We start from the raw sequence: 25,651 nt of genomic DNA, 5'->3' as shown, positions 1-25,651 counted from the left end.
TGATGATTGAGGGTTTTTAAAAAAAATTTCTGTCTTTATGAATTCTCCATTAAAACACTATTTTTTTTATATCTACCCAGAGCTGGAATTTTGTGTTGCTAAAACTATTAGAGCCTAGTCTCACTTTTTTTCTTCTTTGTCAGGCATATTTTCTCATGTCTAAGTTTTTTCAGTTATTCTTAATCCTACTTACAATCTTTAGGTGGTTTAAAAGTTGCATTTTCTTGTAGCATTTGTTGCAAGTATCAAATAATTAAAAAACAAAGAATTTATTTTCCTACCATAAGCTTAATGACTCATATTCAAGGGCAGGATGGGGGTTTTCTGAAGGAAGGAGGGAGGCAAAGAAAAGTAAAAAGTAAATAGCAGGCATGTTTCAGGAAAAACTCCAGCCAGGACTGTTGGGCTGAACTTTATCGATGCTGCTTTATGATACGTGTCAAAATAAATGCAGGAAACAGCTTTTGCCTCAAAGCTTGGAATGTTGTGGTTAACTGATATTTAGGTAAAAGAATGTTACAATTGGAATAGCTAGCCTAAAACATTCCCAAAATCATCAATTTTATTTATTAAACTTGCTGAAAATGAGAAAAGTGACAAGGAAAGGCACAGATCATTTATTTATTTATTTGACAAGTTTTTCAGAGTTCTTTTCCCTGATAAAGCAGTGATGGCAATGAATTTTACTATCTTTAGTGAATGTGTTTGCTTGGTTTAAATTGTTTACATATTTACTGTTAGGGCAATAATGAAAGCAGGTCAGTCCAAATAACTTTTTTTGTCTTGTCTATAAAACACTAGGCAAGTTGCATTTTTAATGGATGACGACCACAGTTGTTTTTAGGATTCCTGAATGAAGTCATGAAGTCTGAAAAAAATTTGGAACCCAGAGTTTTAACTCATGTTACAATTAGAGTAACTGCTTTACAGAAAAGTGCCTAGTCTAATTTTGAGTCTGTGGCTTGATTCTCACAAGTCTGATGTTCATTTCCCAAGGATAATATTTATAAGCCCATAATTAAGACAGTACTTTAGTTAGATGTGAATTGTGAAGAAAGAAATTCAGGTTACTTTAGGTTTTCATTCTTCAAATCCAGTGTTCTGTGCTATACTTTTACAGTTAAGTGTGCTACAAAATAAAGTCTCTGTTAAATAGGTTTAAACTTTTTTGGAACAAGATTTCTAAGAGGCTTAAATGTGCAAGTGAGCATTCTGACTAAGAAAGGACGAGGCATGTAGCGTTTCCGGACCATTAGCCAGCAGTATCTATTCTCATCTCTCAGAACGCTGTTTCTCAGAACATGGTTAAGGATAATTTATATGTAAATGTATCACCATCAATAAGCAAGGCATAACTGTATATTTATATAGTATATATGTAAGTTTATATATAATATGTAATATATATAACATATACATATAGTATATGTGTAATATATATTAAAGTTACTTATGTAAACTTACATGTAAGTTTATATATAATATGTTATATATATTACATATATGCATATGGTATAGGTATATATTACATATTATATATAAACTTATATACTATATAAATATATAGTTTATACAGTATTTACATGTCTTTATATGTAATATATAACATATACTATATAGACATACAGTTTATACAGTATATTTATACTATATAAATATACAGTATAAAAACATACTATATAAATATACAGTTATACCTTGCTTATTGATGCTGATACATTCTGGGAAATGTGTCATTAGGCAATTTTGCCATTGTGCTAACATTGTAGAATGTACTTACACAAAATTAGATGGTATGGTCTGCTACACAGGTAGGCTATATGGTAAAGCCTGTTGCTCCTAGGCTAAAAACCTGTACAACATGTTACTATACCAAATACTGTAGGTAATTATGACACAATGTTGAGTATTTGTGCACCTAAACATAGCTAAACATGGAAAAGGTACAGTAAAAATATCGTATTATAATCTTACAGGACCACTGTCATATCTGCAGTTGATCAAAGTGTCATTAGGTGGACATGACTATATATAAATATATGATCAAATATATTTATTATTTATATATTTTTATAAATATATATTAATATAATACTAGTATATATAAGCTCTTTATTATCTTCCTGTTTTATTTAGTCTAAACCTAATGTTGTATTCCCTCTTCAGAAACCTGCATCATAAAGGGCCAGCACAGGGAAGGGCACCAGGAATCCGGGGACAGTTGGTTATTTAATTGATGACACTGGCAGATGATGGTCTCTCTTCCACGTATGACACATGGTGCAGGGCTGCATGATGTCGCCTTCTTTTTCCTTGTGCATTCTCAGGACAGATAGCCCAGATGGCACTGTGATTCACTGTAAAGCAGGAAGAAGGCAATGCAGCAGCATCTGCAGTGCTGCCGGGAGGAACATATCTCTAGCAATTGGGTGGATCTTGGCTACCTCTGGGCCGATTCACCCTGGCTTAGGTGCAGATCTTGATGAAGAAGAGAGTTCTGGGGGTAAGAGCAAAATTAATTTGTTTTTTTTTTATCTGAGTTTAGAAGGTTCCTGGGCTCCTGTTAATGTACATCAAAGCAGTTCTAGAATCGTCTAAAACTTGCTCAACATTGCCAGTGTGCATGTGTAGAGGGATCTCTGTAACTCTATTGGGTTCTGATTAAATGTATTATAAATAATATGCAGGAATCCTAGCATGGTTAAACATCTAAGTCGGAAACAAAAGAAAGATTTTCACTTGGGACACTTAAATATATCTATTAGATTTTACTTAATTGTTAAATAAAGTAGAGATATCTTGGGATGGAAAGGATAAAAGGCAAGATTGCTGAATTGACTGTTGATGTTGACATCAAAAGATTGTTTGGGATTGCAGTTTATTCAAAGTTAGATAGGGATAGTAAATTCAGGGAAGACATTCTCATGAACCTACTCCTAAGAACCCCACTACTCAACCTTCTTTTGACTAACATTTGGCACAGCATCAATTTCATGCATTGTTCTTAACTGATTTGTTGGGTATCTGCTGACTCCAGAACTAAGTGATAACACTGCCTTCCTTTTGGTCAGTTCTTTGCTCATGTATTCTTCATATTCTCCAGAGGCTTACTCACCATGTGTAAGGCACTGTGTACGGCACCCAGGAAAACACAGAGGCACACAAGGTGCACTCTTTCTGCCATCCACTGTTGTGTACACAACTAAACATACTAAAAAAATGTGTGTGGTAAATTTTATACAAAGTCATGCAAAGGAAGTGGTAACAGCTCTTTTGAATATGATCATGAGTAGGCAGATTCCATCCACTAAAGGTTCAGCATGGGCCACCTTGTATGTATGCTGCATGAGGACTCACAGTGAGTAACAGCATAGCAACCTCATTTCTTTAAAAAACAAAACAAAACAAAAAAAAAAAACATGAAACTCATATTACTGTATTCTTCCAGGACTTCATTTTGCAACTTTCATGCACTCTTGAAGCAAAGGCCATAACATCATAACTTTTGTTTTTTCCAGTAGTTCACTTTCTGAGTGTGTAAGTGGGTACTTGGTGTACTATAGGCCATTACTGGCCCTGGACATGATCGTGGGTTTGGTCTGGTGTTCACTGTTTCAGAGGCAAGTTTAAGCTCTGCCCCCTCTCTTTCAGAAAAAAAATATTCTGTGATTTATGATAATGATATTTTAATGAATGACATTCCTACCTTTTGTTACTATCATCTTCATTTTGAAAAAAATTACAGTCATTTACCATATTTCATCCATTTTAAGATAAATGCTTTTTCACATTTTAACATCTTTGAAATCAAATGTATTTTGTAATCAGTGACATGTCATAGTTGAGTTGCCAACAATCCTCCTCACCCTTTCCAAAGTTTCCTTTGGCGGCACATGCCTCTACCTGTGAAACATTGGACACCCACCCCCCACCGTGTTTTTGGTACATGATACATTAAAAGAATTCAGTGATGCATGACATTTGGGTCCTACAGTTGTGAGAAAACCAGGTCACTTTATCTGATATCTTGACATACTATTTTGTCTTCTCCTACTAGTGTAGATATGAGATAATATTGGCTCATGAAGTGATACTGTTTCATAATGAATTCATCTAACATTTAGTGAATGCTGTAAAGCATATGTTCTTCCCCTATGCACTATGCACCATGGCCAAATTTGAAGAGTATAACAGGTAAAAAACACAATCTTATATGATGACTTAAATGACTAAGGGAGGTGCCACAATACAATATACAAATAAGTACTAAATGAGGTCAGACAAGATAAATCTCAAGTGGGAAGAGGTTACTTTGGGCTGGGAAAAGTTAATGGAAGATATGAGAGGTGAACTAGGCTTTGTAAGCTATAAAAATATGTATGAGTAAAAATGGAGGAAGGGTAAGTACGTTTTTAGTCCTAATTTTTTTAGCATCTATCTTCAGTCGACACAGCTGTACATGAATGCAAAGTAGAAGTATATTTTTAGATTCAGAACATGTATTTGAAAATACAGCATACATTTATGAGACTGGCTCTTTTACTAAGAACCAGTTAGAATGTCTGCTTTTCTGGGAATTCTGAACATTTCTTGCTAAATTGGGGTGCCAAAAGAAGACAGCAAAGCACTGACTCACATTTGAGATGGCACAGGAAGGATTGGCAGGGCAGATTTAATTCCAGGGAGGTTTCAAGGGGACTTGCTGTCTTCGACTTGAATGTGAATTGAGTATAAACCATGACTCAGAGAACACTCTTGAACTGGGTAACATGACTAAGCAATTATCACCCAAAACTAGCTAGCATAGGTCTCATTTATTTATTTAGCAGGTAATTTTGAGGCCTTCTAAATAACGAAGCCACAGTTTTTGGAAGGTAGCCTTAGATTCCTTTGTGGTTATGCCATTTATGCCTCTGACCATGGTGAGCCCTGCTCTTCCTGAGATAGGGATTTGGGATGCTGTGTTATATACAGCACTTAGTTGAGGGGCAAATTTCTGTTCTTCAATGGTCAATTTCTGTTCTAGCTTCCTCTTGCTCTTCTCCTTCATTTCTTTTCTCACTTCCTCTAACATTTTAGAGCTTAGTTTGAGCATTCCAGAGCAGTTTATCAATAAAGGTTGATGTTATTTCTTTACCTTTTGTGGTGCAGTTCTAAACTTTTAAATTGAGCAATGAAGACCCACTCCACAATCGTGAATACTAGATTACATTGCTTTAAAAAAATTATTTCTGTTTTCAGTTCTCTTTGGTCTTAGTGACTGAAAGGCCTGCGCGAGTACATTTAAGAAGCTTTCTTCTATTTAACAGTTTACTCCAGGCTTAGGACATCAAGTCTCATTTTCCTTTACATTTTTTTCCATATGCCAGAGGAGCAGTTCTCAACCCTGCTGACATTAGACATTTTTACAAAATACTGTTGGCTGGGCCCCACCCATAGTGATAATGATTTATTAGTCTGAACTAATGTTTAAAACAAGCTATTAAAAAAAAAAAAACTCAGATAAATAGAGAGCCAGGCTTGAGAACCATTGTGTTGGTATTGGAGTCTGGTCAGAACTAGTGAAAATCTCTAAATCCAGAGAGCAAGGCTGATCCAGTCTAGAGAATCATAAGGCAGAATTTCTCTAGCAGCTGTTAGAACAAAGACTTCTCTGGATACACAGAACATTCTTGGACCCCAATGCTGAAATTTCCTTCGTTTAAAGATTTCAACATCTTTGTCTGTTTTCTGTCCTTTAGATTCAGAGTAAAGCACTCACTCACCCCTGCAGCTAATATGTAAAGTACCTTTGTGAAAGCTAAGGAAAGCCACACCTTTCTTAATATATTATTGTTATTTTCTAGGCAATTTCCAGAATAATATACAAATTTATAATGATAACATTGTAAAGGGCACTTTATGGACTTGTATAGTGCATAGACTGCACACACAACCACACCCTATGGCCCATTATGTTCTTGTTTTTCCTGCTTAAACAAGTCATGATCTGCACTAGTGACCTGGAGACTATAGGCATCAGATGGCAATTATTGGCAGGCTGGCCTAGGCATGGCAATTAAGATAAAAGGCAACTTCAAAGTCTGAGATGATGAGTTAGATGATCGCAAAAGGCTCCGTGCCTCATAGCTCTGCCATGTTGCTTAATTTCGCCCTGGTTGTTTGTGAAATGGATTTAAAGTTGATCAAGTCAGTGTCTAAAAGCTGTGAGTGAAGAATGTATAAAACTTATGGCAAATATGGCTTTGCTTGACAAGCTTGTATGGTTTTATTTGGTTACACAGAGCTAAAGACTAAAAGAACCTGCCCATCCTCAGCAAAATTGCTGAGTAAGGGTGGGCTTATTTTGAGATTCCTCAGCATCTTCTCTCTCTCTTTTTTTTTTTTTTTTTTTTTTTTTTCGGTCTGCTTGTTTTTAGGAGTAGATACCAAGAAAAGGCATGTGTTTTGTATCTCATTGCTTGGTCAGTGGGCTTCATAGATGATACTCATCTTCATTGTAGCTGCACTCAAGCATGCTCTAGTGGTATAGCACAGCCCATGAGAACTTCCTACAATGATGAAAAGGTTGTATTATCTGTTGTTCTGTCATGGGCAGAATGCAAACCTACCTCAAAGTCTGAGGAAGCCAAGAGGCTGAAGAAAGGCTGACAAATCAATTTTCTAAGAAAGAAACAATTAATAGAGACTTACAAACAGAAGCCATGTCTGTGTCTTGGGTGACGATGGGACAAGATGATGGATCCCCATGCTATTACTCCCCGAACCCAGGGCTTATATACCATAGGGAAAGGGTATACATAATGCAGAAGGGATGTGTAGAATAATTGATCTACAATAACATCAAGGTTGTTTGACCTAAGAGCAGGATTTACAGTAAGTACTTGCTCTTACACAAGGAACAATTGGAACTCTTAGAGGCCTTCCTGGAACAGCAGTTAATCAGAAGCCAACATGGCAGATTAGCATCCAAGATGGAGTTGCTTTGGCCTCCACATCTGTGCTATCCAAACAAGGTATACACTGGCTATATGTGGCTTTTCAGCACTTGAAATGTTGCTAGTGGAACCAAAAAAAAAAAAACAAAAAACAAAAAAAAACAAAAAAACCCTGAATTTTAAATTTTAAATACTTTTAGTTAATTTAAATTTAAATGGCTACATGTAGCTAGTGGCTACCACATTGGACAATGCCAGCCTGAAAGATAGGTTTTATCCAGAAGGGAAGAAAACTAATGTTTGTTATGCACCTTCTAATTTTCAGGAACATTCTTATTATGATCATGTCTAATCCTTACAAAACCTTCTGAGGTAGATATTATCATTTCCACTTTATATATTGAAAATAACTGGAGCTCAGAGAATCAATTACCCAAGGTCTTAGAACTAATAAATGATCAAATGAACGTTCAAACTTAGGTTTATTTCATTCTAAAGCCCACACTTGAAGTTTCCTTAGGGAAGTAATCTTCCTTGTGATGAATTAGAAGCTAAATTTGTAGTAAAACAATAACAACTATCAAAACACTCCCACCAAAGATCACTGTAGAGTAAAAGTAGAATTCCGGGGAAGGAGTGAAAAGAGAATGTGTGGTGGCCCTGGGCTGAAGCAGCACATGTAGCAGATGGGAGTGTGGTGCTGAAGGTGGGTTGGCAGGCAGAAGAAGGGTGCCAAAGCCACTGCACCCAGAAAAAAACAGACTATTCTCACTATAGCTTCCTCATATGCCCAGAGTCTTGTGCTCTGTCCTTACTCTGTCCTTTCTTCATCAGATTAAAATCAGGCTTTCATGTCCTTAATAGAGCCAACAGAAAAGCTTACTGGCTAGTAGCTGCTTAGTACTGAATAGAGGTATGTCTGAGGGTTGTCGGCTTCTTTTTAGTAGGACCCAATCCCTGACAAAGGATAAGTCTTCTTGCTCGGTTGGTTTTTCTCCCCACCCCAACTCTTTTTTCTTTTTGGGTCAAGATGCCCAGAGTTTACATTTATAGCCCCTTCTCCTTTCTCTTACGTCTTTCAATATTCGTGGTCCTTCCCCACATCTAGTGAATACATTAATCCTCTAGGCAGTAGTTCTTAGCCCTGTCTGCACTGGAATTAACTGGCACACTTTTAAAAATACAGCTGCCAAGGATTCATCCCAGACAAACCAAGCATGAATTTCTGGCAGTAGGGTATGGCCATCAGTATATTTTAAAAGTTCCCCAAGTGATTCTAATGTGCAGACAGCCTTTTTTGATTTGCCATCTGCATGTATCCCAGAGTTCTACTGCTTTCATATTTTTAAACCCAGGGCATGAGATAGGAAGATTTGTGCGTGGAGAAGGGTGGGTGTTGTGGGTGGTAAGTGATAAGCAGTTAGACAAGTAGCTCACAGAAACGGAAGGTGAAAAAGAAAAAAGAAATGTGTCAAGGACCCCACAGAGGGTGACCATTATGGATGGGTGGAGCACAAGAAACCCTGATGAAAGAGAGAGGTCTAGGATAAATTATCAGTATGGTAATTTCTCCATTCAACAATCATTTGGTGAGAATTTTTGGTGCCAGCATCTGCCACAGGCATACAAGAAGAAAAGAAGGATCTTGACCATGGAAAAAGTTGTAAGGTAGAGAATTAGAGAGAGATAGTGAGACTTGGTTGGCCAAGTAAGAATAATCCTCATTTAACTACTTATATGTACTGTATTAGTTCATTTTTATACTGCTATAAAGATATACCTGAGACTGGGAAATTTATAAATAAAAGAGGTTTAATTGACTTACAGTTCCACCTGGCTGAGGAGTCCTCAGGAAACTTACACTCATGGCAGAAGGCAAAGGGGAAGCAAGGCACATTATTACGTGGTGGCAGGAGGAGAGATAAAGAGAAAAAGTAAAGGGGAAGTGCCACATTTTAGAACCATCAGATCTTGTGAAAATTCTCTCACTATCATGCAAACGGCATGGGAGAAACCACCCCCATGATCCAATCACTTCCCACTACGTCCCTCCCTTGACATATAGGTATTACAATTCAAAATGAGATTTGGGTGGGGACACAGAGCCAAACCATATCATATACCACTTGCTCATTATCTAGCAAAATTAGCTTTCGTACACATCACTAAATACATGTCAGATTATCTTTGTTGTAAATTGTATTCAATTACAGCAATATCCTCTGTGGATGTATTCTGAGCCTTGATGTGGTTGGTTTGTGCACGGTTTAAACAAATTGCAGGAGTCTTAGTCTTGTTGTAATATCCACCTGCACCTTTTCTCATAAAGATTATGAGTAAAGTAAATGTTTATAACAGTTTCTGGCAAGTGTCTTGGTGTAAAACACTAAATAAGTCCACTTGCATTTTTTAGCACCCTACTTAATAACACTTCTCTCTACCACATCACACCTAATAAGTTTTCATTTATAACTATAGCCTAAGTCACAGTATTTATGTGCTCTTATGGGCACATAAATGGGAAAATTAAAGAAAAACCTATTTCTTGATAGCCAGGGTCTGTGTTTGTGGGAACAGCATTCTCTTTCCTGTGAGCAGCATTAAGTGTGTCTCCATGGCTTTGTGCCTTCTTATTCTTAGCTTTAGCAACAGCAGTCATTTGAAAAATTGTCTTAGTTTTATTGTGAGTCATGCTTGTGGTGGGACCCTCTCATGGGAGAAGGGGAAAGTATGGAGGTTGAATATTTCTATTCATCTTGTAGGCACTTGACTTCCTCTTTGCACCTTCATGACATAAATAGCATACACATGACATTAGTTAGTTTCATCTGTTTTTGTACTTCATATGAATGGAATCTTACATGTATATGCTTTTATATCTGGCTTCTTTCATTGGACTCCATTTTTGTGAGATTAATTAATATTTTTGTGTGTAATTATAGATGATTTACCTTCATAATTGTAGAGTATCAATTTTGTGAATGTACTCCACACTTGATCTTAGCCAAAAGGCCGAGAAGCGATGTGTGAATGTACTACAATACATTTATTCATTCAATTAGTGATGGACATTTGGTAGGTTTTGGCTTAAGGTTATGCTATGAACATTCTGGTCCATGTATTTAGGTGAATGTATGTACACATTTCTGTTGGAAATATACCTAAAAGTGGAATTGTCAGGTAACAGGGTATGTATGTATTCAGTTTAAATAGATACTGCTAAACAGATCTTTAAAGTATTTGTACCAAGTTTCTTTTCTACCAGTACTATATGAGAGTTCTGCTGTCTTCACTGGGCCTTTTCCATCTTTTATCATTTAGGCAGTCTGGTATATGTGTGTGTGTTAGTGAGTGTTCTCCAGAGAAACAGAGCGAATAGGAGGTGTGTGTGTGTGTATATATGTATCTGTGCATGCATGTGTGTGTGTGTGTGTGTGTGTGTATCATTTACTACATATATATGTATACATATGTGGTAAATTCCTTATGCAAACAATTGGAGACCCAGGCAAGCCAGTGATGTAATTCAGTCCAAATCTAAAAACTGAGAACCATGGAGTTGAGTTTGGAGAAGGCCAGCTGGAGTCCTAAAGGCCTGAGAGAACCAGGAGCTCTAGTGTCTGAGAACAGAAGATAGACATCCCAACTTAAGAAGGGAAAGGAAATTTGCCCTTTCTCTACCTTTTTGTTCTATTCAGGGCCTCAATGGATTACATAATGAGGGCGGATTTTCCTTACTCAGTCTCAGATTCAAATGCTAATCACCTCTGGAAACAGTCTCTCACAGACACACCCAGAAGTAATATTTTACCAGCTGTCCACGCATCCCTTAGCCCAGTCAAGTTGATGCATAAAATTAACCATCCCAGTGTAGTACACACTGTGGTTTCATTTTCTTGGTGCCTATTGAAGTTGAACACCTGTCTTGTTTGCTATCTACAAATAAATTTTGCTGTTTGTTTTAATGTGGCTTTTCTAATAACATATAGACAAATTTCTTATTCTACTTTCACACTTAGCAGTTTTCATTAGTTTAAAAAAAAAACTAATACAATGTCAGGGAAGAATCAAATTCTCACCACTTAGGCTAACCTAATACAGTGATTTTCTCAAAATATTCAGTCTCCTGATAGTAAAGGGGTGGTGGGTGGGTTGGGGGGCGGCCTTCTGGTTCCACAGTGCTTTGTAGGAGCAAGCTGGCTTTACTCCCTCCCTTATAAAACAAAAAACAAATAGACAGTACTGATATTATGACCAGCAATATCCCAGAACTCAAATATGAGGATGAAACAGTTCCCAGGGCCACAAAGAAGTGAAAAAACCCTGAGCAGATGGTAAGAGGATCTGACTTTCATATTTGTAATGCCCCTTCCCTAATCTGCCTGGCACCAAGTGTGATGGAAATTACCCCCAACCCACAGTTTCTACACTAGAGAAAGTGAGATCAAAGTGGGTAATCAGCTTCCTCATCATCTTGGGTTCCATGGCAGAAGACCTGTCCCTGCTTGAACCCACAGGAAGCATTGGGAGTGACTGAATAAAGAAATACCCCTAAAGAGAGGTAAAGGCAAAGGTAGTGGGGGGCACTAGTAACCCCAGTCCTGGGAACTCTGCTCTGTACATGGACCAAAGGAGACACAAAATCAGAGTGACTGCTCAGCAGCACTACACTGTAGAAAGTTCTTTCTACAGGTCCCCTGGCTGCACTCTTTGTTTACTGGAACTGAGGCAAACCTGGCTTAAGGCACCATCTAGTGCTGAAAAGGAGGCAGCAACCTAAAGAAAGAAAAAAAAAAAAAAAAGAAAGAAATCAACAGGTAAATTACAAAGAATCTCTAAGCAAACATACCCAATAAAAACTCAAACAGTCAGACTGAAGACTCACATACATAACTAATTCGTTAACCCAATGATGTAGATGTACATTCATAATAAACAACAGCAAATAGAGCCATGACCTGTCCAGTGGACAAAAAAAGGAAACCAGTGACTGACCACAATGAGATGGTAATATATGAACTCTTTGACCAAGAATGCAAAATAGCAGTTTTAAGGAAACTCAATGATCTCCAAGATAAGGCAGAAAATCAATTTAGAAATTTTTCTGAGAAATTTTACAAAGAGATTGAAATAACTTTTAGAAATCAAACAGAAATCTCAGAACTGAGAAATGCATTTGCTGAACTGAAAAATGTATTAAAGTCTCTCAATAGCTGGACGGATCAAGTAGAGGAAATAATTAGTGAGCCTGAAGACAGGCTATTTGAAAATATACAGTCAAAGGGGAAAAATAAAAAAGAATGCAAAGAAATGAAAATCACCTACAAGATATAGAAAATTATCTTAAAGGACCAAATCTAAGGACTATTGGTGTTCAAGAGGGAGTTGAGCAACAAAAAGGTACAGAAAATGATTTAAATAAATAAAAATGGAAGACTTTTCATAACTGGAGAAAGAGGTAAATATCCAGGTACCAGAAGGTCAGAGAACAGATTGGACCCAAATAAGACTACCCCAAGGCATATAAGAATCACATTTTCAGAAAAGAAGGACAGAGAGCATTCTAAAAGCAGCAAAAGAAAGGAAGCAAATAACAAATAAAAGAGCTCCAATTTGTTTGGCAACAGTCTCCTCAACAGAAACCATACAGGCCAAGATGGAGTGAGACAACATTTTCCAAGTACTGAAAGAAAAGCATGCCATATAAGAGTACTGTATTCAGTAAAGTTATCCTTCAGACTTGAAGAAGAGATAACATTGCTCCAAGACAAACAAAAACCGAAGGAATTCACCTACCAGACCTGTCTTATAAGAAATGTTAAAGGGGCAATTTCAAGTTGAGAAAAAAAAAATCCCACTAATGTGCAAAAATAAAACATTTGAAGATATAAAACCCATAGGTAAAAATAAGTACACAAACAAACCCAGAATCCTCTAATGCTTTAACTATGGTGTGCAATTCACTTGTAACTCTAGTATGAAGCACAAAAGATAATAATAGCTATAGAAACCTGTTCAGATATAGGCAATATAAAATATGCAAATTGAGATAATGTAAAGTCAAAATATGGGAGATATGGAGTTAAAAGTATAGAGGTTTTTTCCTTTTATCTTTACTTCTATTCTTTATGATCTAGGATAAACGGTCATCTCTTTAAAATAACTTGTTATATTTATAAGATATCTTTTGTAAGCCTCATGGTAACCACAGTGTAAAAATCTCTAATAAGTTCACTAAAAATAAAAAGCAATGAATTAAAACATACTACCAGAGGAAATAACCTAGCCACAAAGAAAGACAATAAAAAATGAAGAAAGGAGAAGAGTTTCAAGACAACCAGAAAATAAGCAACAAAATGGAAGTAATAAGTCCTTACTTATCTATAGAAACACTGAATGTAAATGGGTTTAATTCTCCAATTAAAAGGCACAGAGGGGCCAGCTGCAGTGGCTCATTCCTATAATCCCAGAGTTCAGATGGGAGAATTGCTTGAGGCAAGAACTTTGAGGCCAGTCAGGGCAACATAGCAAAACCCTATCTCTACAATTTTTTTTTTAATTAGCTGAGTGTGGTGGTACATGCCTATAGTCCCAGTTCCTTGGAGGCTGAGACAGGAGGATACCTTGAATTCAAGAATTTGAGGTCACAGTGAGGTATGATTGCACTACTACACTCCATTGCACCACTGTACTCCATCCTGGGCAACAGAACAAGATCCTATCACTAAAAAAGAAAAATAAATAAAAAATAAAAGGCACAGCATGGCTGAATGGGTAAAGAAATGAGACTCAAATATATGCTGCCCACAAGAAACCAACTGCACCTTCAAAGACCACATATAGAATTAAAGTGAAGGAATAGAAAAAGATATTTCACAAAACTTGAAACCAAAAAATAGCAGGAGGTGCTGTATTTTTATCAGATAAAGTAAACTGATGTGGTTTCGTTCTGTGTCCCCACCCAAATCTTCTCTCAAATTGTAATCCCCATGTGTCAGGGAGAGACCTAGTGGGAGGTGATTGGATCAGGGAAGCAGTTTTCCCCCATGTTGTTCTCATGATAGTGAATGCGTTCTCACAAGATCTGATAGTTTAAAAATATGGTACATCCCACCTTGTTCTTTCTTGTTACTGCTGCCATGTAAGATGTATCTTGCTTCCCCTTTGCCTTCCACCATGATTATAAGTTGCCTAAGGCCTCTCTAGCCATGTGGAACTATTAGTCAATTAAAGCCCTTTTTTTATGTATAAATTAGTCTCCAGAAGTTCTTTATACCAGTGTGAAGACAGACTACATAGCCTAAAAATTAAAGACTATAAAAAAAGACAAGGCAAGTTATTTTATAATGAGAAAAGGGATAATTCATCAAGACAATATACAATTTTAAATATCTATACACCCAACAATCAAGATTCCAAGTATATAAAGCAAACATTAATAGATCTAAAGGGAGAGATAGGCTATAATACATTAAGAGTAGGGAATTCAATCTCCTACTCACAGTAATGGTTAAATCATTCAGACAGAAAAAGAACAAAGAAACACTAGAGTTAAACTACATGTTAGAATAAATGAGCCCAATTGACTTTCATAGAAAATTTCACCCAGCTGCTACAGAATACACATTCTTCCATTAGCAAATGGAACATGGAATACTCAAATAGATATAAACAAAAAGAAAACATAACAACTGAGGTCACAAATACATAAACAATAATTAGAGATTATTATGGACAACTATATGCCAACATATTGGAAAACCTAGAAAAAGTTCTGGACATATACAGCCTACTAAGATTAAGCCATGAGGAAATAGAAAACCTCAACAAACCAATAACAAGTATCAAGATCAAAGCTGTAATAAAAAATATCCCATTAAAGAATAGTCCAGGACCTGATGGCTTCACTGCTAAGTTCCACCAAACATTTAAAGAAGAACTAATATCAGTTCTACTCAACCTCTTTAAAAGAATTGAAAAAGAGGGAATATATTCTATGAGGTCAACATTACCTGGATATCAAAACTAGATAAGGAAACAACAAAAAAGAAAATTATAGGCCAATAATGCTGATGAATATTGATGCAAAAATTCTCAACAAAATACTGAATTTAACAATGCATTAAAAAGATTATTCATTGTTATCAAGTGGGATTTATTCCAGGGATACAATGATGGCTCAATACATGCAAATCAATAAACAAGACACATCACATTAACAGAACCTGAAACAAAAACCATATCATCATTTCAATAGATGCTGAAAAAAGCATTTGATAAAATTCAACATCCCTTTACGACAAAAACCCTCAACAAACTGGAAATGTAAGAAGCATACCTCAAAATAATAAAGGCCATATATGACAACCTCACAGCTAATTGTAATACTGAATGGGAAACACTTGAAAGCCTTTCCTCTAAGATCTGGAACAAGACAAAGATGCCCACTTTCACCACTTTTATTTAGTATAATACTGGAGGTCTTGGCCACAGCAATTTTGCAAGAGAAAGAAATAAAGGGAATCCAAATTGGAAAGGAAGAAATTGAATTACCCTTGTTTGCAGACAACATCATGTTATACTTAGAAAAACCTAAAGACTCCACCTATGGAATACTATGCAGCCATAAAAAGGAATAAAATCATGTCCTTTGCAGGGACATGGATGGAGTTGGAAGCCGTTATCCTCAGCAAACTAACACAAGAACAGAAAACCAAACACCACGTTTTCACTTATAAGTGGGCACTGAATGATGAGAACATATTGACACATGGTGGGGAACAACACACACTGGGGCCTGTCAGAGGGGGTGGCATTGGGGGAAGGAGAGCATCAGGAAGAAGAGCTAATGGATGCTGGGCTTAATACCTAGGTGATGGGATGATCTGTGTAGCAAACTACCATGGCACACATTTACCTATGTGACAAACCTGCACATCCTGAATGTGTACCCCTGAACTTAAAGATTAAGAAAGAAAAAGATTCCACCAATGTTAGAATGGATAAAATAATTTGATAACATTGCAGGATATAAAAACAACTTACAAAAATCAGTAACATTTTATACACTAACAGTAAATAATATTAAAAAGAAATGAAGAAAGCAAACTCATTTATAATATCTACAAATAATATAAAATACTCCATAAGCAATTTAGCCAAAAAAGTGAAAGATCTATATAAGGAAAACTATAAAACACTGATTAAAGAAATTGAAGAAGACACAAAAAAGGAAAGACATTCTGTGTTCATGGATTAAGAGAACTAATATTGTTAAAGTGACAATACTAACCAAAGCAATGTACAGATTCAATGCAGAAATAGAAAAAAAAACCCACACAGTTCTAAAATGTATATGGAACCACAAAAGACCTTAAATAACCAAAGCAACCCAAAGTAAAAAGAACAAAGCTGTAGACATCACAGTACTTGACTTCAAAATATACTACAAAGTTACAGTAACCAAATCAGCATGGTACTAGCATACAAACAGACATAAAGATGAATGGAACAGAAAAGAGAACACAGATGTATATCCATTCATTTACAGTCAACTCATTTTTGACAAAGGCACCAAAGACATACAACACAAAAAGGTCCATCTTCTCCATAAATGGTACTGGAAGAACTGGATAACCATATGCAGAAGAATAAAACTAGATCACCATCTCTCACAATATGCAAAAATCAAATAAAAATAGATTAAAGACTTAAATCTAAGACTTGAAACTATGAAAACACTAGAAAGAAAAAAAAAAAACACTGAAGAAATGCTCAGGACACTTGGAAAAGAGTTTTAGGTAAGACCTCAAAGCACAGGCAACCAAAGCAAAAAGAGACAAATGGAGTTATATGAAGCTAAAAACTTCTATACAGCAAAGGAAATGATTAACAAAGTGAAGAGACAACCCACAGAATAGGAGAAAATATTTGCAAACTACCCATCTGACAAAGGATTAATAAGCAGCATATATAAGGAGCACAAATAACTCAATAGCAAAAAAACAAATATTCTAACTTTTTTTAAATCAACAAAAGATCTGAATAGACATTTCTCAATAGAAGACATATACATGGCCATCAAGTATATTTTTAAAATGCTCAATAGCACTAACCATTAGGAAAATGCAAATCAAAACCATAGTGAGCTATCACCTCACTCTAGTTAAAATGGCTTTCATCAAAAAGACAAGGGATAATGGATGCTGAAAGGGATGTGCAGAAAGGGAACCCTAGGACACTGTTGGTCTGAATGTGAATTAGTAAAGCCATGGTGGAAAACTCTATGGAAGTTCCTCAAAAAACAAAAAATAGAACTACCATATGATCAAGTAATTTTACTACTGGGTATATACCCAGAAGAAAGGAAATCAATATATTGAAGAGATATCTGTACTCCCATGTTTATTGTTGCAGCCCTATTCACAATAGACAAAATGTTAAATCAAGCAAAGTGCCCGCCCATGGATGAATAAAAAAGTGGTACATATACACAATAGAATATTATTCAGCCATAAAAAGAATGAAATCCTTTCATTTGCAGCAACATGGGAACTGGAGATCATAATGTTAGGTGAAATAAGTTAAGCACAGAAATACAGATATTGCGTGTTCTCACTCATATGTGAGAGCTAAAAAAGTGGATCTCATGAAGACAGAGAGTAGATAATGGTTACCAGAGGCCAAAAAGGGTAGGGAGGGGGGACGAATGGAGCTTAATTGTTGGGTACAAATATACAGTTTGATAGCAGAAATAAGACGTAGTGTTTGAAAGATCAGTAGGGTGACTACAGTTTATAATATTCTATATTTCAAAATAGCTAGAAGGGAATAATTCAAAGGTTTCTGGCGAAAAGAAAAGACAAACAGTTAAGGTGATGGATATTCCGATATGAATACTGATTTGATCATTACAAATTATATGGATATATCAAATTATTTCATGTAGCCCCAAAATATCTGCATCTATTATATATCAATGAAGTATGGACAAAAGATCTGAATAGACATTTCTCAATAGGAGACATACAGATGGCCATCAGATATATTTTAAAGATGCTCAACAGCACTAACCATCAGGGAAATGCAAATCAAAACCATAATGAGATATCACCTCACTCCAGTTAAAATGGCTTTCATCAAAAAGACAGGATAACAGAGGCCATAATTATATATATATATATATATATATATATATATATATATATATAATATATATAAAATAATATTTATATTGTATTATTTATATAATAATATATATTATATTTTTTATATTTATATATAGATAAAGACAACAACTTTCTGCCAAGCAAAGAGGAGGATTTCATGAAAATCAATCATTTGATGTATAACAAATGTGAACAGGTTCAAGGAAAATACTGCATTGCTTTTTAGAATTTGAATAGCTTATATAAATCTTTAGATGAGATTAAATATTTTGCACCATTATACCTTCCTTAAATGTCAGCCCTTATGCTAACAGAAGGAACAAGCCTAGAGAAGAACTTGTCTTGATGGAATTTGTTTCTTAAATGAGAATAGTGTTCTAGGGTTGATATGACATTGATAAACTTGATGTAAATAAAATGAGCTACTGTTTAAGAGACCTTTTCTATTAGAATTCAAGCTGCCAAGCTGTTCTGTGAAGTGCCATCATGGAACTTCACATAAGGCCTCCACAGTTAGGTGAGCTGGATAAGCTTGTTAACCTAGCCAAGAGATTGGAGCATTTGAGACTTTGTGCAAAACCACAGGCAGAGTGTGACAGTTAAGGAAAGAATATCTTGAGAATAGTAGGAGTCAGAGAAATATAAGTAAGATTGATTGTATCTCAAGTTTTCTGTTCTAAGCAAACACACAGTAGATTTATGGCTTGTCGATGAATGACAAAGGTATATAAAAGCATTGGATTTACTTGTTAAAGAAAAAGGTTTTAGTTGGTCGTATATTGCTGACTGAACCTTCTTACACTTTAGGACACTTAAGATTTAAACTGATCCCATGCCTTTTCAAATGGCTTGTGTGGATATTTTTGTATGCAGGGAATATTTTAATGAAAACATCGAATTCAAGAACAATTTTCTCAAAGCTGGAATTCCTTTAAACTCTCTCATTTACTGGACAACAGTAAGCACAATGTAGATATCTCCTCACTGATCTGTTCTGATTGGTCAAGTGTCTCCCGATTGGCCTTAGCAGTAAACGGATCAGTGAAGTACTGATATGACACTGAGGCTCGATCATCTACCATCCTATCTCTGTGCCTGTCATTCCTTTGAGCTTTAAAGGCTTTGCAGTTTTGGAGTTGCCTTTTAAAAACACATATTTACTTGGAAGAGGACACACCTGAAAATTTTATTATTTGACATCTTATTAAGAACTTGCCAAAAATAGACCGTGTATAGGAAAGAGGAGATGAAAGGGATGTTGTAAGAGAAGAAATGAGTTAGAGCTCCAGTTTTGTAGTCCAGTGTCAATTCTGTCCAAAATGTTACCAAAACCATTACTCCTAAAAGGTATACATATACTTACTCCTTATTGTAAGAGCATCATAAATTTGAGGATGAAATGTATTTTGGAACAGACTTCAATAAATGTGTTCAGAATTCAATACATTCCAGTTTGTGTTACTAATAAAGTTGCCCTTAAGCCTCAAATAGATTCTGTGTGTGTGTGTCTTCATTTTTACCCATTACCTCCCAGAGATGATGGGTGCAACAATGAGAAGAGAGGAAGAGAACTGATTAATTATTTCTCTTTGTCACTGACTTATGCTTATTCTTCTGGTTGGTAAAACTGGTATGCTCCCCTCTGAGCCTAAACAGCTCATGTTTCAAAAATATTTAAGAGAATTGTTCCACTGTATTTTTCATTCTGTAGTGGAAATTCCTGGCCCTATGTTCTGGAGGAACTTGACACAAATAATAAACAGGAAAGAAGGGTCCACAGAGAAGATTACCTGATAAACCTCCTTAACTTCCAAATCTGCTTGCCTATGCCTTCTTTTCTCCTTCCAATCTGAAAATGCTTGAATTATACCTTCGTGGGCAGTGAATAATTTGTACTTTGGGGAAGGGGAGATGATGATCTGTTTGACATTTGCTGAAGTTACTCAATTAACACACTGAGGTGGTAGCAGATGCTATTCTCTGGACGACATATTGACCTTTTATTTTTAAAGAAACCAGCCTTTAAAGTTTCAGATAATTGATCACTGAGATTATTCACAGCTGGTCTGAGGCCCTTGCTTGTTACGTTGACAGTAAGCCATATTTGAACTCATCCCCAGATGTACAAAGTCTATTCACTGACTCAATGAGTCACTAATTGTCCTTAAAGTTTCATTAAAAGCAGAGACATTACTAAAGAACTTGCATTAGTCACACTTTGATCCAGGTTCAGTTAGATATTTGAGGCGAGAATTGACAATATAACCAATGATGTCAAAAAAGGGAAAAATGTGACAGAGTTGTTGGAATGTCACCCAGTTGGCTGCTGTAACATGCTGCAGAAAGGATGGATATTAAATTATTGAAGACAACGTGATGGTTTGTGTAAGCTCTCATGTTTTTCCTGTCTCCACCTCCTTTCCCTGTCCTCATATCTGCTATACCATTCTCTGCTCTCACCGCTTTCTTATAAATAGCACATCTGCTTAAGACATAGAGTTTATTTTGAAGGACACAGGTAATTCATAAACTATTTATGTTCAGATATTACTTACCTAATTTACATAGCCCAGCAATGATGAAATACTCACATGGCAGAATCTAAAATAGTTTGGTCCAGCTTATTAAGTTGTTATGATGCACATTACAGGCTCATTTGCTGTAATTAATTAGTGGAGAGAGGATAGAGCCTCAGCCTTAATTGCTTCTATCTAACAAATGTTTTCGAGGAGATTTCATTCATTAAGAAGATCACAACTGAGAAGAGTACCCGAGTTAAAAGCTCCTATTGTTCTCCCTTCACTTTACATCCGTTTCCAAAAGGTATAATTTAAAATAAAAATTTTAAGCTCTAAGTAGAAGTATACATGGTGCTTCTTAGCCAGTGGTCCTCTTTGTGAAACTGGTATTTCCTAACTCACCATGTTTACATGCAGTGTTTTTCTCCCAGTGGTTGCTGGTAGACCTTTGTGCTTTAACTCTCAAATCCTTAGAGTGTTTCAAGGATAGATTTGGGAGGAATGATAGGGCCCAATTTTCTCCCTCTCCTTGTCAAGCCACTAACATGACAAGAATAATTTTGCAGCCAAAATAGCCATATAAAAACCCATAGTAGGGCCGGGTGCTGTGGCTCACGCCTTGTAATCCCAGTACCTTGGGAGCCAAGGCAGGTGGATCATGAGGTCAAGAGTTAGAGACCATCCTGGCCAGCATGGTGAAACCCTGTCTCTACTAAAAATACAAAAATTATCTGGGCATGGCGGCACGTGCCTGCAGTCCCAGGTACTCGGGAGGCTGAGGCAGGAGAATCGCTTCAACCCGGGAGGCGGAGATTGCAGTGAGCCGAGATCTTGCCACTGCACTTCAGCCTGGCAACAGAGCAAGACTCTGTTTAGAAAAGAAAAAAAGAAACCCACGGTAAAGATGTACAATATGTTGATATTGGGCCTCTGAACTAGCATTATTATATTTGATGGATATCCATATTTTACATGTCAACATACAAACAGCAATAAGTCTTTAAACTTTTTTTTAAAACTCTTAATGGTTTTCAAGGTGGCTTTTTACTATATTATTTGGTCATCTTCCAAACACTGAAGCAGGCTGGGGCAAAATGTTATTATCTTTCATTTACAAAGAAAAGAACTGAGATTCAAGATATGTGTTCTAGAGGACATAACTGCCTTTAGTAGAGATCAGAAACAAGCTTGGCCTCCAAATGGTCAGCCAAACTTATTCCTGTATGCTACTGTTGCTGAGTATTCTAAACATACAGAAAATAAGCATAACAGATACTCATGTGTCTACCTTGCTAGATTTAACACGTTAGCCTTTTGTCTATTAGCTTCAGATCATTTTTGTTTTGGTGTTCGTAAGGAAGTATTATGAATGCATTTGCTATTATCCTTTTCCCATCTGTTTTCCATCCGTCTTACCTATCCTTGGGAGTCACCACTCTTCTGAATTTGCTGGTAGCGTTTTTATGAAGGTTTTCATACTTTTGTTCTATATATGTATGTTCATGAGCACATATATTATTTTGTGCTTTAAAAGTTTACATACATGGAATCAAATGTACCATTTTGCAACTTTAGATTGGTGCTGTCTCTTCAGTAGTATGCTTCTGAAATTTATCCATGTAGATCTAATTCATTCATTTCAACAGCTGCATAGTATTCCATTGTATAAATAAATTATCATTTATTCATCTATTTCTTATAAACATTTAGGTTATTTTTCATTTTCCCCTGTTTCAAAACAGTGTAGGAAAAAGCATCTTTGTAGAGTTCTTCTTGGCCACAGAGACAAATTTTGTTTCTAGGCCTGAAGGACACGTCTAGAAGTATAATTAATGTGCTATGCACACTTTTCAGTTTTTCTGGGAAGTGGCATATTACTCTCCAAAGTAGTTATACTAATTTGTTCTTCCACAAGCAATGTCTGTAGGAAATTCCCTTTCTCTACTTTCTCTCTACTCATTGGTGGTATCAGCTTTTATATTTTTTTCCTGTGATTTCATTGGTGTGTAACGACTTCTTGTTTGATTGATCACTAGTGAGTTTGCCCATCTTTCTTTCTTTTTCTTTTTTTACAGTCCAGAGGTCTTTTATTTATTGTTTTAACACCTATTCTGCCATGAATTCATAGGGAATATGTTCCAGCAGCTCAGGCTCCTTCCCATTGGTTCTCCCAAAGTGTGCTTCTCTGGGTGGAGCAGGCTGGTGCTTCAGTTGAACCCAAGTACCTTTCTCTTTGGCTTCTTTCTTTTTCTGATCATTTTCCTTCATACGTTTTAGGAAGCTATCTCGGCTCTTAGCATGCTTGATGTGCTCAATATGCACATTAATTATCTTGGCAAGAATCTTGCCCTTAACTTGTTTGTTTACAACAATGCCAGCAGCATGCTGGGTAACATTGTAGACTCTTCCAGTTTTGCCATGATAACATTTGTGGGGCATTCCTTTTTGAACAGTACGCATTCCCTTGATGTCTACAATATCACCTTTCTTATAGATTCACATATACATGGCCAAAGGAACAACTCCATGTTTTCTAAAAGGCCTAGAGAACATATATCTAGTGCCTTTCCTCTTTCCCTTTGTGTTTGTCATTTTGGTGAATTACTGGAAGATGGTGGTTGCAGCTGAGTTTGCCTATCTTTCTTTGGCTTTGGCTTAATTGATTACTGAACTCTTACCTTCTGCAAATTAGCTGATTATATTATTTGCTTGCTTATTTTTTTCTATTAAACATTTTATATTTTTCCTATTATTTCTAGCCTGATACCTATTAGAAGGAAGGCTGCTGTCTAATTCCTAAGCTGAAGTTTTCCTAAGCCACAGAACATCAAAGCCTCTATCCAGTTCTAGAGTGTAGTAGCTGTGAGAAAGTATTTGAAAGAACCTGGTGTCTGTACCCAGGAGTTTGCTGTATTTTTCCTCTCAGGGGTGGGGGGTGATGTGGTGTTGGGAAGAGCACTCATGAGGCCTGTAATAGTCTGTTTTCATGCTGCTAATAAAGACATACCTGAGACTGGGTAATTTATTTAAAAAAAATAATGTTTAATGGACTCATAGTTCCATGTGGCTGAGGAGGCCTCACAATCATGGCAGAAGGCAAGAATGAGCAAGTCACATCTTACATGATGTCAGGAAAGAGAGAGCTTGTACAGGGGAGTTCTTCTTTATAAAACCATCAGATCTCATGAGATTTATTCACTATCACAAGAACAGTATGGGAAAGACTAGCCCCCATGATTCAATCACTTCCCAGTGGGTCTTTCCCACAACACGTGGGAATTGTGGGAGCTACAATTCAAGATGAGATTTGGGTGGGCACACAGCCAAACCATATCAAGACCCTAGTGAGGAGATAAATTAGGAAGTGGTGGGAGCTAACAATTTGGAATACCAATGGTACATGAGTTTCTTTTGGGTCCAGTGAAGGTAGCCAGGCTTGAGTTAACTTAAGAAACCTCTCCCAGGAGCTTCCTCCTAGGTAAGGAGATCTCAGCAGAAAGCAAGTTCAGGTGCATTTTTGGGGTCAAGACCTGAGGAGCACAAGAGGTCACTTGGAAAGCTCATTGTTGTAATGCAGAGGCTACAGGGTTGGGGGCTGGCTGTCAAACTTACTTTTGGGGATCTGCCACACAGAGGACACCGACAGCCAGATTTCAACATCATGGAGGGTCTAATGGAGATGTTCTTAATCATACCAAGTTTACTATACAAAGAGCCACTTTGTAAACAGTCTTGGAGAATGTGCTGCAATAGGAAGAAAAATAAATCTAGGAGATGCAGCCAAAAATATGGAAAATAAGGATGACTAAATAAATATTCTCAAGTTTATTTTGTCTTAAAAAAATTAAAAAAGTGAAGGTAGTGGGTGGGTAGGGTTGGGGGAAGCTTTTAAGAATCTAGAACTAAAATTCTAGATAAAATCAATGTGGAGAAGACAGGAGTAGAAACTAAAGGGATGTGAGTGTGTGCTAAAAATATAGCCTCAAAATATACAAAGCATCATCATAAGTACTTTTTTTTCCCACCAGAAGTATATGAATGGTCAACACTATAAAATCTCAATGAATTTCAGTATATTTGTAATCTTAAAAATAAAAAAAAAATCATATGTTCATTTCAATTGATACAGGAAAATGGTTTGATAATAGCAACCAGCTGGTCATGAGCAGGGTGGTGGTGGGCAGGTGATGTAATGGGAAATTAACCACCTCCCTTCTCTTAAGGCTGGCAACCTTTCTGCTTACAGCTTTCAGCAGAGGGTAGGGAGTCTTAATTTTGAATTAAAATAGAGATTTTTGTTTTCTTAGGTTGGGTTTTCTAGAAGCAGAGTCTGAGAGTGGGATTCAGGGGAGAACAAAATTTTAAGAAATGGTCTTTAGAAAAAGTAAGGTTAGGGATGAAGAAGAAGCTGAGCAAGTATATGATTTCAGGTGACGTCTATCTAGCCTTGGCCTCATCTTTGGGGGACAGGTTTGTATGTAAGTTGCACTGCAGACTGCTTCTCCTAGAACCACAGGCTGGCCTTTGGTTCCTTTGTAGTAGGTCTTTGATGTATGTGTGGTGAGGGGGTCAAGATTTCCCGGGCAGTATGATACTTGCCAGCTAAGGGCAATTCTGAGAGAACCCTCTGGAAACCATGCCTAGATAACCTTCACAGCAACTGAGAGATGGGTATACCTGCCTGGTAAATGGAATGGGGAATGGCGTGGAGAACATGGTAGCTTCTGCCACACTGGTTCGTACGTGCAGCTGGAATTTTTAATATCTGAATCAAGGATTATATTTTACAACTTAAAGTGACTGCAGGATTTTCTATATCCTAAGTATGCTTAGAAAAAGGATTTCTTATGTCTATCCATGGGAAGAGGAAGATGTCCTCTACCTATGAAAGACAGCAGAAGATAGAAAATGAAAAGAAAATGGCTTTTTGTCATTATACCTCCTGAGTCCTGCATGCTAAATATACCACTTGTATATACACACACACACATGCATATACACAAGCACTGAGCATGTATACACATGC

At 36.5% G+C, this 25,651-nt stretch overlaps 1 long non-coding RNA gene and 1 pseudogene across 1 annotated transcript in view; one reads left to right on the top strand and one right to left on the bottom strand.

Annotated features, from left to right (window-relative positions):
- LOC141580763 (uncharacterized) overlaps positions 1 to 25,651 on the top strand; it is a 415,102-nt gene that overhangs the window by 288,375 nt on the left and 101,076 nt on the right. The gene's annotated exons all lie outside the window — the stretch shown is intronic.
- Positions 22,732 to 23,220, bottom strand: LOC141581794 (large ribosomal subunit protein eL21-like; annotated as a pseudogene).

This window comes from Saimiri boliviensis, chromosome 1 (genome assembly GCF_048565385.1).
Source record: "Saimiri boliviensis isolate mSaiBol1 chromosome 1, mSaiBol1.pri, whole genome shotgun sequence".
NCBI classification, from domain to species: Eukaryota; Metazoa; Chordata; class Mammalia; order Primates; family Cebidae; genus Saimiri; species Saimiri boliviensis.
This window is presented reverse-complemented; position numbering and strand designations above follow the sequence as displayed.